The 15,671-nt window shown below is 49.1% G+C and overlaps 2 non-coding genes across 2 annotated transcripts; one reads left to right on the plus strand and one right to left on the minus strand.

Annotated features, from left to right (window-relative positions):
• Nucleotides 1-3,226: 3,226 nt before the first annotated feature.
• TRNAE-UUC lies at nt 3,227-3,298 on the minus strand. The gene has a single exon. It is a non-coding gene; the product is annotated as a tRNA-Glu (tRNA).
• A 9,089-nt stretch (nt 3,299-12,387) lies between these two features.
• Nucleotides 12,388-12,461, plus strand: TRNAT-CGU. The gene has a single exon. It is a non-coding gene; the product is annotated as a tRNA-Thr (tRNA).
• The last annotated feature ends 3,210 nt before the right edge of the window (nt 12,462-15,671 follow it).

Genomic DNA, 15,671 nt, shown 5'->3' on the forward strand with positions numbered 1-15,671 from the left:
ACAGTTTCCGTTTGGAGTCAGTGCGCACACAAGAATCCGGAGGCTTTTAATTCCTTAGGTTCTGCTGCCATTTCATTTCTGTCCTGTTCCAAGATTTATTGTTGTGCAAAGCAACATTAGGCCCTTGGGAGTGTCCCCCTGGTCCTGCCTGCCGCCCCGGTCAAGTTAAAAGGGCCCAAGGACCCCTGTCACCACCACCACCAGCACAAGGGGGCTAAGGCGGTTTCCTGGCCACACTCGCTCCATGTGGCACGCCACTCCTGGAAGTGGCTGGCACGTCCCTGCAGCCCCTGGGGTGGGGGTGGTGGCATCTCCACGTGCTGTCCCCGCCCCGAGAGCCAACTCTGAGAACTGTGGCAACGGGAGCTGCAGGGGTGGAGTCTGCGGGCAGCCGTGCTCAAAGACGCCCCCTGCCCTCCCACTTAGGGGCTGCTGCCAGAGGGGGGTGCGAGTTGCTTTCGGGAGATGCCCGAGGTAAATGCTGCACCCTTCACCCTCTCCTGCACCCCCAACCCAGACCCCACACCTGCACCCAAACTCTCTCCAAGACCCTGCCCCCCACACACCCTCCTGCAGCACCCCCTGACTGAGCTCAGACCTTGCACCCAAACTCTCTCCTAGAGCCCAATCCCTCTCCCTCCCACATCCAAACTCCCCCCCCCCCAGAGCCTTACACAGCTGTGGGGTGGGGCAGGACTTGGTCCCATTCTGGGAACGACCAAAAATTATACAAACCTGCCGCCCTGTCCAGACCAACCTTCTGCTGATGCACCTCAGCCCACACCCGTGCAGGGTTTGAAGCTTCCACTGCTTAAATTCCAGGACACCGAGGGATTTCAGCTCCCCTTTGCCCAGAGGGAACCTTCACCCCACTCCCAACCAGGTTCTTGTCCATGGGATCACTGTAGGGGGGGTGGGTCCCTCTGTGTCTTTTCTCTCTCTGTGACAGGCCAGGGTGCAATAACTGGGGCATCTGAGCACCCAGGACCTTCTGTGGGGCTGCCATTCCCCTTCCCCTTCTGTGGTCTCATCTGTCATTGACTCCAGCCTTTTTTCTATCCATCGTCAGCACCATCCCAAGCAAGCTGCACTCGCCTCAGAAAGACAAAGAGTCCTGTGGCACCTTACAGAGAAACAGACATATTGGAGCATAAGCTTTCGTGGGTGAATCCCCACTTTGTCAGATGAATGTCATGGAAATTTCCAGGGGCAGGTATAAATATGCAGGCAAGAATCAGTCTAGAGATAAGGAGGTTAGTTCAATCAGGGAGGATGAGGCCCTCTTCTAGCAGTTGAGGTGTGAGCACCAAGGGAGGAGAAACTGCTTTTGTAGTTGGCTAACCAGGCACAGAATTCCCACTCCATTCATCTGACGAAGTGGGAATTCACCCACGAAAGCTTATGCTCCTGTACGTCTGTTAGTCTATAAGGTGCCACAGGACTCTGTCGCTTTTTACAGATCCAGACTAACACAGCTACCCCTGTGATACTCAAAAAGACAGTGTCCCCTGCTGGGTGTAAATCACTGACCTCTCTCCTCTCTGAGCACTGACTGCCCCTCTGTTTCCTTGCCTCTCAGTCTGTGCAGATGGGACCTTTCCCTCCAGTGCTGGAGGATTTGCCCTTCTCATCTACCCTTGTCCCAAGCAGCACAGCAGGTGGGAATCTTAAATGTACCAATGGCTTGCATCCGATGAAGTGGGTATTCACCCACAAAAGCTCATGCTGCAAAACATCTGTTAGTCTATAAGGTACCACAGGATTCTTTGCTGCTTTTAAATGTACCAAGGTGACTTAGGAGCAGAAGCCACCCCAGACCTACCATGCAATTGCCCCTCACTGAGCAAGACTAAAACTGGTACAGGGAGATTGCAGGGCCACATTCACGTGGAGATGCTGGAGATTGAACCCAAGGCCTCATACATGCAAAACATGTGATTTACCACTGAGCCACATCCCTAGATGCAGGTTATACTCAGAGCTGTCCTATTCCCAGAGCATCCAGTGGCCTAAGAGCAGCATGGGGGACACATTCCCTGTTCTGAGGGCCAAACCTGCAGTCCTGGAGGCTGCTGGTTCTTAGGGTCACTTTGCAGCAGGGCCAGATTCTATGTGTGGGGCAGAGAGACTCAAGGTGCCCTGGACTCAGGGTGCAGAGATACACTCAGCCCTCTCCCCTACATTGGGTGAGGGGTGCTGCCACCCCCTGCTGGAAGGTAAAGGGAGGGGAAGGGCGCTGTGAGTTGCTCAGCACCTGACCCTGGTGGCAGCAGTGGTGTGGGAAGCTCCAGGTGTTTCTAGGATCTGCTCTTTCCACCTGCCTGTGAAGTCCAGCTTTCCCCAGCACATTCACTGCGGTGCAACGGGGTCACTGTTTCCATGGCTGAACAGCAAAGAATCACTCCCAGTTTCCCTTCTATCTGCAGCAGGATTAGCCTGTGTCAGTGATTAATGAGGCGGATCTAGTTGTAGATTGTTATTCATTCCCCACCTTGACAATTCACACCGTCCCTTTCCCATGCAGATTCCCAGCAGCTCAGTGATCCTGGTAGCAGGGGTTGGGGCCTGAGATTTTCAGGGTCCTTTTTCCCCTCCACCTGGAGTGAACTCAGCTTTTCCCCCATCCCAGACAATCCATGAAATAACAACAGGAGCATAAAGAAAGACGGGAGGGAACATCTCACGGCCAGGGCTGGATGTGCCCAGGGCCCCCGGCTTGTCCATTGTTTCCATGGAATTTGACCCCCTGCTTTGCACAAGGGACAGAGAAAGATCTTGCTGTTCCTGTGTCTGTGCAAAGAAAATTGTGCTTCCCTAGGAAAGAGAGGTGGGAAATGGCCCCATGGTGGGACAATATCCTCAGGATTAAGACCTAAGGACTCAGGCTGAGAACTGATATAATTCCACTTATCTGGGATTTAACAAATTGTCTTCCATGGAGCAGGGCCACTTCCAGTGTTTTTGCCACCCTAAGCGGGAAAAAAAAAATAAAAAGCTGCAATCCGCAGCAGCTCTACCTCTGCCTCTGAGAGGGACTGAGAAGTCTGAATTGCCCCTGAAGCCTCCCCTTTCCACTGGCCACCCTAGGCACCGGCTTGCTGTGCTGGTGTCTGGAGCCAGCCCTGCCATGGAGACACTGGGAAGATGCGGGAATTAGGAAAATAAGATGAATTTGTTTATATTGAAAGCAAAGAATAACTGAATGTGTTTTTGTTTAAAGTCACTTTTTCCTAACTGGGAATTGAACCCAGGCCTTGGCAGTGAAAGTGCTAAATCCTAACCACTAGACCACCAGGAAGATGATGATGTTGTCTTTCTTCTCACTTATACTACACATTCTTAGGCTACTTTCTATCCATTTTCTAAAGCTACTCCATTGTCCATTCCCTGAGGGGCTAAGAGCAGAAAGTGCAGGAATCCCTGTACTCAGGGTTACAACCTGAGCCCAACCCAAGTCACTGAAACAAACTCAAATGATGCTTCCTCCTGCAGGATCACAGAGACACACAAAGAAAACCCATGAGGAACAATCCTCCTCTGCCTTCATTTACCCCATTGCAACCCTCTCAGCAGCTAACTCTTGCAGGAAGGACACTGAGCTGATAGGAACTCTGGCATAGAGACCAAGGGAGGGGTGTTGCTCTCTCTCGCTGTGAGCTGATCACAGTCTGACTCCGTGTAATGGGGCTCTGAGCTTTGCCATCTTGTGAGTTCTGAGTGCTGAGCCCCCCGGACCCTTCTGCTGGGAGCATGGGGATTGCACAACAGCTGCAAGCCCTTTTCCCATCTCCTTGTCCTCCTCCGCTTCCCCAGACCTTCCCCACAAATGGTTCTATCAGACGCTGGAGGGATCTAAGGACCTGCAGGTTTCCCTCACCCACCTCTTAAGGCAAACAGAGATTCCCTTCTCTGACACTCCTGGGCCTGGGCTTCTTTTGAGTTTTTCCCCAGGGGGCCTGATTCTCTGTGAAAATGTGTGTGTGGCATGTGGGGAATTCAGACTCAGACTCTCCCCCACTAGATGAGTCCAACAGCACCTCCCCTTGGTGGGAGAATCCTAAATTCCACCCTCCCACCCTGGTTACTCTGACCAGCTGATGGCGACAGCATGTTAAATCAACCCCAGCTCTCTGGTCTAGAAAGCAGCATTTAACGAGCCTTGTGACAGCTCCGGTTTGCTCGCTGGAGACATAACGAACCAGGAAAGAAGGCAAATGTCAGATGGGGAACCTCAGCTCACAAATAAACACCCTCAGGCTCCTTCTACACTGCGACTGGGCAGTTGACTGACTTTAAATCTAGCTAGCTCAGTTGGTAGAGCATGATGCTCTTAATCCCACAATCATAAATCCAAGCCCCATGGTGGGTGGTAGCGACAGCCCTTAGGTGTTACTCTTCTGCTAATAGTCACAGACCAAAATGAAACAAACTCTCTATGCTCTTTGGCAGGTCATGTTTCTTCCTCTCTCTGAGCTTCAGTAAAACATGAAGAGAGACCAAACTGACATTTGCATCCTCTGTTAAGAGAGGAATTTCTCCTGTTCCATTCTACCCCAGGCAAGAAGAGGGGATAATAACCATTTAACAGATGTCTGCAAAGAGAAAAGTTTGGTCATTATAAATAGGACGATGATCAATTGGTCTCCATGTCCACTGACGGTAGGACAAGAAGTAATGGGCTTAATCTGCAGCCAGGGAGCTTCACGTTAGATGTTGGGAACAGCTTTCTAACTCTGAGTGTAGTTAAGCTCTGGAATAGGCTCCCAAGGGTGTCTGTGGAGTCTCTGTCCTCGGAGGTTTTTAAGAACAGGTTGAACAAACCTCTGTCAAGGATACTCTACATATACTTTGTCCCATAGACAACCTGCTCTGGCTCTGGTTCCCTCCTTCTGCTCCCTGCCTGGGCCGGCTGCTGTGGGCACTTGATCCCACATGGCCCCTGATGCATCGTCTCTGCTTGGCCCTGCCTCAGCACAGAGGGCTGGATTTCATGACCTCTCCAGGGCCCTTGCAGCTGTACAGCTCTGTAATTCGATGCCATCGCAATATAATATAAACAACAACAAAAGTGGAAACACCCCGATCTAACATCTAACAATTCAGCGTGAAATGACATTACACAGCACAAAGTGACAATACGTAGGAGTGCAAAGCCCGACAATTCACCATCATGCAAATGAACACCCCAGGGGCAAAATGACACACTGCAAAAGAGCTCAGCTCAAACCAACGCAACACAAGGCAGTGCAAAAACCATACAACACGGAACAATGCGTCAGAGTGCAAAGTGACACTGTGCAAAACAGCTCAGCGTGGAACAACGACACAGCACAAACCCACACAACAGAATCCTATAGAAAGGTAGGGCAGGGAGGGACCCCGAGAGTCAGGGCCAAGTCTCCCTAGGCCACCCCGACAGGTGTTTGAAGAACAGGGAAACAAAGGGCACCACGAACTTATGTTTTTTGGATGAGCCAAGAAAAGGGAGCAGCATTGTCCCCCTCGGGCAGCCCCTGTTCAATTCCAGGTCAGAAAGCAAAACTCTTCTGCAAGAATATCCAAAAAATGTTGTGTTTCACTTCACTTCATAAGTACAGTTGTGTGGCAATTAAATGATGACCCTAAAGTTTCATAAAAGTGTGGGAAATACGGACGTATCTGAGAAAATGGCTTGGAATGAAGGAAGACAAAAATTGATGGGTCGAGAGAACAGGCCCTGTTTCCCCCTGGTCTGGAGCTTCTCTCACAACTACTGGAATAGCAAAGCTAAGGAAATGGGGTTCTATTGTTGCAAAGGAGATTGAAGTGAGGCCATTTTCTGCGGATAGAATTAATGGTAATGTCAGGAGTGGGATGTGAAACCACATCTCTATGCAGAGAGCAGAACACCCAAGGGATTGGACAAAAAGAGTCTTATAACTAGCACTTTAGACCAGTCCACCATCCTGCTACTACAAAGAATGTGATTTATCAACCCTAGTTTTCATTAATAGTTGATGAACTCTTTAGGGAGGTTGAGATGGCACATCTCTTCCAACTCCTAGAGACCTTCTACAGCACAGCTGAATTTTAGACACACTCACCCAGATCTGAAGTTACACATTTCCTGGAGCTCCATGAGTTCTGTGGTGTTGTAATCTCCCTGCTCACGTTTTAAGTGAACAAAAGATGGGTGCTGGCAGTATGAGACAGTAATGGTGAACCTCAAAATCCTGCCCTGGGGGCCAGACAGTTAAGCAACCAGCAACCACAACCTCTACCATGACAGCATCCTGTCAAGGAACAACTCACTTACCAACAGCTGGGGTGTGAAATCCCCATTTCTTTGTTGTTCTATCACTGTAGTCCCCACTTTCCTATTGCTTGTCTGTATAATCTCTGTCTGGTTCTGTGACTGTTTCTGTCTGCTGTATAATTAATTTGTGGGGTGTAAACCAATTAAGGTGGTGGGCTATAATTGGTTAGATTATCATGTTACAATATGTTAGGATTGGTTAGTTACATTTCAGTAAAATGCTTGGTTAGGGTATAGCTAAGCAGAACTCCAGTTTTACTATATAGTCTGCAGTCAGTCAGGAAGTAAGGGGGGGAATGGGAATGGGGGTAGGAGAATTGGAATTATGTTTTGCTAAGGGGGGGAATAGGAACAGGGAATGGGAACAGGGACATAGGCAAGGCTCTGTGGTGTCAGAGCTGGGCAGGGGGACAATGAGGAAGGAAATTGGAATAATTGCTTGCTGGAAGTTTATCCCAATAAACATTGAATTGTTTGCACCTTTGAGCTTTGTGCATTGCTGCTCTCTGGTCACGCGAGAAGGACCAGGGAATGGGAGGGTGATGGGATAAACCCTCTAACAAGTACGTCTATCAGGGTGTGAAAACCCCAGAACCAGTATAATTAAGCTGACATAAGCCGTGGTTAGATAGTGCTAAATGAAAGGAAAGATTGTTCTGCCAATGCAGCTATTACAGGGATGGAAAACTCCTCCCCTCACTGTAGCAACTGTCTACTCCACAGTGCTACAGCAATATTTTAAGTGTAGACAGCCTCAGAGTGAGACCAGATCTTGCTCCATGGATGCTCAGGCACTAAGACAACAGCAATGACAATACACTAATGCTTCCATAGTTGGCAGAATTCAAACCTGCGTGGGGAGACCCCAATGGATTTCTAGCCCATCGCCTTAACCACTCGGCCACAACTACTTGATGTATAGCTGTTTCACTACACAATGTTTCTGTTCTCACAGAATTGTCACTTCAAATTGCTCAGACCAGCTCCCCCAGCAGACTCACGGCTGCATTAGTGTAAGTGTGTCCATGGCTGAACAGCAAGAGTTCCTGCCCATTTCCCTTCCAGCTGGAGCAGGATGAGAGTGTGTTTGTGGTTAATGACATTGCTATAGATTGTTGTTCATTCCCCTCACTGACAATTCAGACAGTCCCTTTCCTATTCGAATCTCCACCCTATCATTCCAATATCCGGGGTCAGGATTTCTCTGGGGCACTGAAATGTTTCAGGGGATTGGTGCATGAACTCAGCCTTGCATCCATCCCTGATGTTTCATGGACTAACAACAGCAGCAGAAAGAAAGAGCCGAGCCAATATCTCCCTGGCAGGGATGCAGGTGACCACGTCCCCTCTGTCTGACCATCGCCATTGCAGGAGAGAAGGGTTCACTGAACTGAAGGAGGGAGATCATTTTTTGACAGGTTACGCCTCCTCTTAAAGGTGTTTGTCTGGCTGGCAGCCCTGGTTCCCAGGTTTCTCCTGAGGGAAGAAAGTTTCTGTGAAAAATACTAAAACTTTTAGCAGAGAGGAGGGAAAGGCGATGGCCACATGATGGGGCCAATATGTACCACAACATGGTTCTTTTATGTGGGATGACTCTGAACACTGACTGATCTCCACTCCCTTGGATTTGAAGAGATGTTTATTTGTGTACATGGGAACCTATAAGGCTGAAGCAATTTTATGGATGGTGACACTAGGATTGAAGGGTTATTTAATGTTGTAGAAATTGTTAAAAACACTTAGCTTCAACTGGAACTGCCTGTTATTAAAGGCTGGTTTCCCCAGGTCAGTTCCATAAGCTCTGCTAGAAACACCCTGGGTTCTCTCCTGCCTCAGTGGGAACTGTAGGGAATCGTCCCCTGCTGCCCTTGGCTCCAGGCTGGTTTTTCTGGGGAGGGGACATGGAATTGATTTGTTTGCTGTTGAGATGGGAGCCAGGCCAGTTCTCAGGGAACGAGAACTCCCAGCATCTTCCCAGCCCAGCCCAGCCCAGGCTGCTGCCCTGTCCCAGCCTCTGTTCCCCTGGGGGCCCTGCGTGTTTGACTCTAGAGCAGGCCGGGAGCAGCAGCTGAGGCAGAGGACAGCCTGGGCCGGGCAGATGCTAGGAGCAGAGCACCAGAGGCCTCTACTGGCTCCCTCCTCAGCAGCAAACAATCAGTCCCCACCCGCACCCCGGGACAGCAGCCTGGCACCAAGGACAGTGCCCACTGGGGGTTTCTCTTTTTCCTATTCCTGGGGTGAGCAGTGACCTGGGGGTGTTTCTAGCAGGGCAGTTGGAACTGAATTGGGGAACAAGCTTTTAATAACAGGCAGCTCAAGTTCAGACTAATTTTGTTACAATTTTCTTTATAATGTAAAATAATTCAAAAGTAAACAGGCAGGAATGATTGGAACTCTTTTCTCCTGGGCATACAAAGAAACGGCTTTTTGGTTTTTCGTGATACGGGAGTCAGGTTCATTTACTGTTCAGAAGCAACGTGCTCAGAAGCCTGTTGTGTTTCATTTCTTAGGTTCTGCTGCCATCATGTAGCTATTTCCTTCCCCTCCTTTCTGTCCAAAGCGCAGAGCCCAGTCCCTCCAGGGAGAGAAGGACATCTTTCTTCTTTCCTTCCTCGACAGCCCCCTTCCCTGGAGAGCCCCTTGCTGGGGTCTGGGTGGGGAACAGCCGTTTCTGAGGATTAATTTCACACCATATTTGGTGTTGATATATAGATTTTACAGCCAGACTAGATCACTAGGTACCTCTGCTCTTACCTGAGTCATAACAGAGTGCAGAAAATTTTACCCAGTGACTCCTACATCCACCCCAAGATCTTCTGGTTGAACGAGGATGGTTCATTCAGAAAGTCATCGTGTTTGGATGTAAAGGTGTGAAATGATGGGGAAATTGGCCCCTCGTTCAAGTTTAAATGTTTTAACTTCTACATCTAGACCGGGGTGGCCAACCTGAGCCTGAGAAGGAGCCAGAATTTCCCAGTGTAACTGCCAAACGTGCACCTTTGTATGCAACTACTGAGTCAGTAATGACCCTTCCTCTTATTATCATTATCCCTTCGAAATAATGATGATGATGGACACTTGGTTGTATATCCCAGAGTGCTCTGGACATCTACAGGCTGCATTAGCCAATCCAACCATTCGGCACTTGCAGATGGGCACCCCTGTATTGTGCCTGAGTCTTGTACAGCTATGAAAGGCTGATAGATGCCGATATTTTCCCGTCTTTTTAACCAGCACTAATACCAGGCCAGGCCAGGGCTGGGAAGAGAGAGAGAGCAGCAGGTTTCCCCTATTGTGTCGGTCTCTCTTTTTCTTGACTAGCTTCACCTCTGAACCAATTGGCACTTTTCCTATGTGAGCCTGGCTAGCTCAGTTGGCAGAGCATAAGACTTTTAATCTGATGGTCCAGGGTTCAAATCCCTGGTCAGGTGATAAACTTCTCAGTATGGTTGTAAAAACCAGACTTTCTGGAGTCTTCTTTGGTGCTACTTTTTCTCTTCAGGATTTTCCCTTTCCTAAGAAGGGTCTTTGTGTGGGGGGGATTGAAGGGGCAACTTCCTGACAGCCCCTCTGTCCTCACAGGCTGGAGGAATAAAACTGTCTGGGCATATAGCATGTTCCTCCCCTACATACAGAATATCCCTAAAGAATGAGAATCACCTGCTGCCTTCCCCTGTCCTGCTGGATCCCCAAATGAAGATGCTCTTCAGCCTAAACCCATGTCCCCTCTTTTCCCCATGCCCATCAATCCCAACCCTCAGTCCCTCCTATGCTCACTGCTCCTCACTCCCAACCAGAGCCTGCTCCTCTTCACCCTTCTCCTCTGTCCCAACCCACAGCCCCCTCCTATTCCCAGTGCCCCTCAATCCCAACCCACAGGCCCCTCCTATTCCCAGTGCCCCTCAATCCCCACCCACAGCTCCCTCCTTCCCTCCAGCAGCAGGTGCTTCAGACCCCCTCAAGAAGATTTTCTTGCAAGGTTTCGTGTATGAGTCTGCATGTGGATTTTACAGTATGTTGGAAATAGGTTGGGTTGCTTGCCAAAATGATCACTTGTGGCTGGTGTAGGATTCCCAGTCTCCATGTTATTGGAGCAGGAGAAACAAAGGGTTGTTATCCTTGTTGTGTGAATCAAGGACTCAACCCTGGGTGTAAACTAAATGAGCTGCCCACAGATTCTGGCAGCCACAATGAGCATTTGGTGCGAGAGCTCAGACCTGCCCCTGTCCCAGAGGGAGACAGGGGTAATCTGCGAGGGGCTTGGACCACTGACCTATCAGCTCTTAACTCCCAAACTTTCAGTAACTCTATTATCAGTGCCTGTGAGTGTAATTTAAACCATAAGAAAAACCACACTGGACTAGACCAAAGGTCCATCTAGCTCTGAATCTTGTCTTCTGACAGTAGCTAATACCAGGTGCTCTAAAAGCATCTCAACAAGGCATCACTGGGAGTTGAACCCAGCATCTCCTGTTTACAAAACAGGTACCTTAACCAGCTAAACCATGGCGATTGCCTGTGACTGAGGTGCAGTGTCTGCTCACACCTGACTCCCTGCATTGCCACCTGGGCCTGACAAGCTTTGCTTGTGTTTGGATTCTGCAAAGCAAAGGAGCAGGTGACATTTTCCTTGCAAGCTGTGTGTGTGTGTGAATCTTTTGCCAGGTCTCCACTACAAAGTTATTTCAGCAGAATTATATTGCTCAGGTGTGTGAAAAACACACTATGCTCCCTCTGTCAGCAGCTTGTGGCTGGTGCACACATTGCAATGCCACGTCTGGCGACAAAACTGCCCTGTTTTGGTGACAAAATAAAAACACTTTGATGAGAAGACTAGAGCTTTTTCCAGCAAACTTGAAGTGGCAGAGTGTCACTATTGTGTCATACAGGAGGCCTGTGATATGCAGGGGGTCAGATTAGATGCTCTAATGGTCTCTGCTGGCCATAAAGTCGACTAATTTCTGAAAAACTGAGTGTAGCATTGGGAGCAGCGTCTGATGTTTCCCTGTCTAGCCGGCTTGCTGCCTAGAACGAACCCTCCTTGAGTGGGGTGATCCACAGGGAGTAGCTCAAACCTCCAAAGTGCCTGGCCAGGGGCAGGACATTGGCACAGCAAGGGGAGGGGTGTGGCAGTGACATCACAAAGGCCTTTTGCAGGACCTCAGACTATTGGTCAAAGGTGGTGGGGAGGTGGTGACTTCACAGAGAGATGCTGACATCAGCCAGGCAGGACAGGGGCGAGGGGCCAGGGAAACCTCAGAGACCCCTGTGGCTTTGCTTCAGCAAGTCTCCTTCTCCAGGTCTCTCTTTGAGGACTGAGAGAGTATTCGGGTTCAGGTATGTGGGCGCCAGGAGGAACCTCTTTTCAGTTTTCTCCTTCCCTTTTCCTGATTTTACTAGAAAACAGAAGTCCCTGTTTAGAAGGTAAGAGCCTCCTCGAGGGAAGGGGTGTCCTGGGGGCGTCACAGTTCAGATGCCAGTGGCCCCCCTACACTGTCAGGAAGTTCCCACCACCCTGCTCTGTGTTCGCAGGGCGGGAGAGAGCAGCATCCACGGCAGTGATTTGCTCCTGGCTGCCGGAGCAGAGCAGCAGGCTCAGCTGTGAGAACTTCCCAGAGCGATGAAAGGGGAGGGGCCCATGGCTCTGTAGCAGGAATGCAGGGCAGGTGAGTTCACGGCGGGCATTGTGGCATACTGGAGGAGGCCAGTTATGGTGATATAATGAACAGCAGCGTTTACTTTGTTACTTTAAGTTTCCTGAAAAATGCTCTAGACCTCTCATCGAAGTCGTTTTATTTCGTCACCAAAACAGGGCAGTTTTGTCGCCAGACGTGGCATTGCAGTGTGTACACCAGCCACAAGCTACCGACCGAGGGAGCGTTGTGTGTTTTTCACACACCAGAGCAATATAATTCTGCTGAAACAACTTTGTAGTGCAGACCTGGCCAAAGATTCACTCACACACAACTTGTAAGGGAAACGTCATGTGCTCCTCTGCTTTGCAGAATCCAAACAGAAGCAAAGCTTGTCAGGCCCTGGTGGCGATGGCAGGGAGTCAGGTGTGCGCAGACAGTGTGTTATAGCTACCTACAGGCACCATGGCTTAGCTGGCTAAAGCATCTGTTTCGTAAACAGGAGAGCCTGGGTTCAACTCCCAGTGGTGCCTTGTTGACTGGTTGTTGGCTAGTGTCAGAAGACAAGTTTCAGAGCTAGATGGGCCTTTGGTCTGACCCAGTGTGGTTTTCCTTACGGTTTAAATTACATTTACGGACACTGATAATAGAGTTACTGAACATTTGGGAGTTAAGAGCTGATAGGTCAGTGGTCCAGTCCCCACACAGATGACTCCTGTCTCCCTCTTGGACAGGGGCAGGTCTGAGCTCTCACCCTAATGGTCATTGTGGCTGCCAGAATCTGTGGGCAGCTCATTTAGTTTACAGCAAAGGTTGAGTCCTGCTTTGTGCACCGTGTGTGACAATGAAAATCCTAAACCGCCCTTTGAAATAACGAAAGCAGCAGGACGTGTTATTGTCCCTGCCCCAAAGCAGACAGACCAATGGAGAAATGCTGTCTAGTCCAAGGTGATACTCCCCTGCCATTTTACCTTTTTTGCTTGCTAAACTCCTTCTTATCTGCCCGGCGCAGGCTGTCCTCTGCCTCAGCTGCTGCTCCCGGCCTGCTCTAGAGTCAAACACGCAGGGCCCCCAGGGGAACAGAGGCTGGGACAGGGCAGCAGCCTGGGCTGGGCTGGGAAGATGCTGGGAGTTCTCGTTCCCTGAGAACTGGCCTGGCTCCCTTCTCAACAGCAAACAAATCAATTCCACGTCCCCTCCCCAGAAAAACCAGCCTGGAGCCAAGGGCAGCAGGGGACGATTCACTATAGTTCCCACCGAGACAGGAGAGAAGCCAGGGCATTTCTAGCAGAGCTTATGGAACTGAGGTGGGGAAACCAGCCTTTAATAACAGGCAGTTCCAGTTGAAGCTAAGAGTTTTTAACAATTTCTACAACATTAAATAACCCTTCAATCGTAGTGTCACTATCCATAAAACTTCTTCAACCTTATAGGTTCCCAAGTGCACAACTAAACATCTCTTCAAACACAAGGGAGTGGAGATCAGTCAGTGTTCAGAGTCATCCCACATAAAAGAACCATGTTGTGGAACATACTGACCCCATCATGTGGCCATGGTCTTTCCCTCCTCTCTGTTAAAAGTTTTGGTATTTTGCACAGAAACTTTCTTCCCTCAGGAGAGACCTGGGAACCAGGGCTGCCAGCCAGACAAACACCTTTAAGAGGAGGCGTAACCTGTCAAAAAATGATCTCCCTCCTTCAGTTCAGTGACAGCCTGAAATGTTACTTATCCCAGCAGAGATGGAGGAATGAAAGCAGCTACATCAAGCCCCTGTGTAGCTCACAGGAATGAACATAAACACTCCCTTGTATCTGAAGAGATGTTTAGTTTTACCCTTGGTCAACTACAAGACTAAAGGGAAAGGCGGTGGTGTCAGATATAAAGAGTGAAACATGAAACAATCATCATAGTTATGCCCATAGTGACTGCAAAATTTTCTATATTCTTATTATCATCAGTGTATTATTTTCTCTGGCATCTAGACATTGACTAGACCTTGACCAAGAAATTTGGATCTTTATAAAATAATCAACTACCCCTTGTTAAGGTAATGGACTTTACACCCACTCGGGTGTCTCCACGCAGTTTCAAGTACTAACAACAGTGGAACCTTACAGCCATAGCTTTTAATCAGGGCAATACATTGATACAAATTCCTGTATGATATGAGTGTTGCGGGCGCGGGTCCACAGCGAGGCGATGTCGCCCCTGTCCCAGGCGAACTCACCGTCCAGGGAGCCGCTCAGGACGGTCGCCACATCTTGGTCAGAGGGAGCTCTGCCGATTCGCTTCGCAGTGGCGGCGTGCAGGGCGGCCGTCGCAATGTTCTTTACCACGGCGTCCGGGCACGTCAGGAGGCGGAAGGCATGCGTGATTACTGCAATGTCACACAGGTCTCCCGTGCCGGTGAGCGATGTATACGAGCTCGTTGCTGGCTCTCTCTCCCTTGGTCTTTTATCACTCCAAGTCCTTTCTTAAATACATCCATGGCTTCTATACTTTCTTCCTCATTATTTTTTTCCTTTCATTGAGCTTTAAATTCAAAAGGAGAGACTTAGCCGGCATTTTGAGGGAAGGAACAGACCATCATTTGGGAGACTGCCAGCTCCATAACAAATCTGAGCATAGAAGAATCCCAACCCTTTGTCCTGCATATTTAGCTCCCAGCCAGCAGTTTTCCTCTCACTTTTATTTATGTTGAGCTAACTAAAAACAGCCTCATGTATCCTTTTCATGTCAGAGAAATCTATTGACTGATGATCACATTTCCGCTACTTTCCTGGCTAGGCAGGGTTGGGGTGTGAGGAATCCTAACATAATAATTGGAACTCTCTAAACCCTCCTTTTAACATACAACATCCCATTCCCCTTTTAAAATAACATTCTCCCATCATATTTTTGAACCCTCATCATCTTGTATGTCTTCAAACGATGTTAACGCAAACACTGAGCTACAAATCTCCTTACTGTTCCATTGGTATTTTTAGCACAGTATATTGATTTTTATTGCCATCTTGTTTTACTCTCAGACTGTTTTTTATAAATCATCACAAATGCAGTAACGAGGAGTTAGAGAAATATACAAGAAATGAAGACAGTGTGATCCAGTCGATAGGCAGAGAGCTGACTCCGTCCGCAGCCTGAAACAATCTCCATGACAATAAAAAGGGCTGGGAGGGATATGACACCGAAGTACTTATATGCCCCGTGCAGAGCTGGAGCCAATGTAGGAAGAAGTAGAGACGCTAAAGATGGCTGAAGGGGGACAGTCAGCTCCTGAAGGGTTATTTTCCCCTCTCTTAGCTAGGCTAGAAGAGGAGAAAATTCTCCCTCACTCTCAGAGGATGGAAATGTCAATTTGACCTCACTTCCTGTCCTACTAAAGCTCAGAGACAGGAAGAGACATTTCCTGCCTAAGAGCCTCAGGAGAGCAAGGCTTGGGAGCAGGCAAAGCTAAGGGCCCCGTTACACAGAATCTAACTCCTGTCAGCTCGTGTGAGGTGGTATCAAAACCCCTCCTGGGCTTCTAGGAAAGAGTTAGTATTGGCTCCATGGGTTTTCCTGGAAGAGCCTCTAGTGGTAGGAAGAAGAAGTGGAGAGGGTGGCGATGGGCCTAAATGAAAGCAGAAGAGGATTGTTCTTCTTGGGGTTTGTTTGTGTTACTCTTGTGATCCTTGTGGAGGACGCTGAGGCGTCATTTGAGTTTGTGTCAAAGCCTTTGGTTGGGCTCAGTTTGTGACCC

This window comes from Mauremys mutica, unplaced genomic scaffold, assembly GCF_020497125.1.
Source record: "Mauremys mutica isolate MM-2020 ecotype Southern unplaced genomic scaffold, ASM2049712v1 Super-Scaffold_100099, whole genome shotgun sequence".
Lineage (NCBI taxonomy): Eukaryota > Metazoa > Chordata > Testudines > Geoemydidae > Mauremys > Mauremys mutica.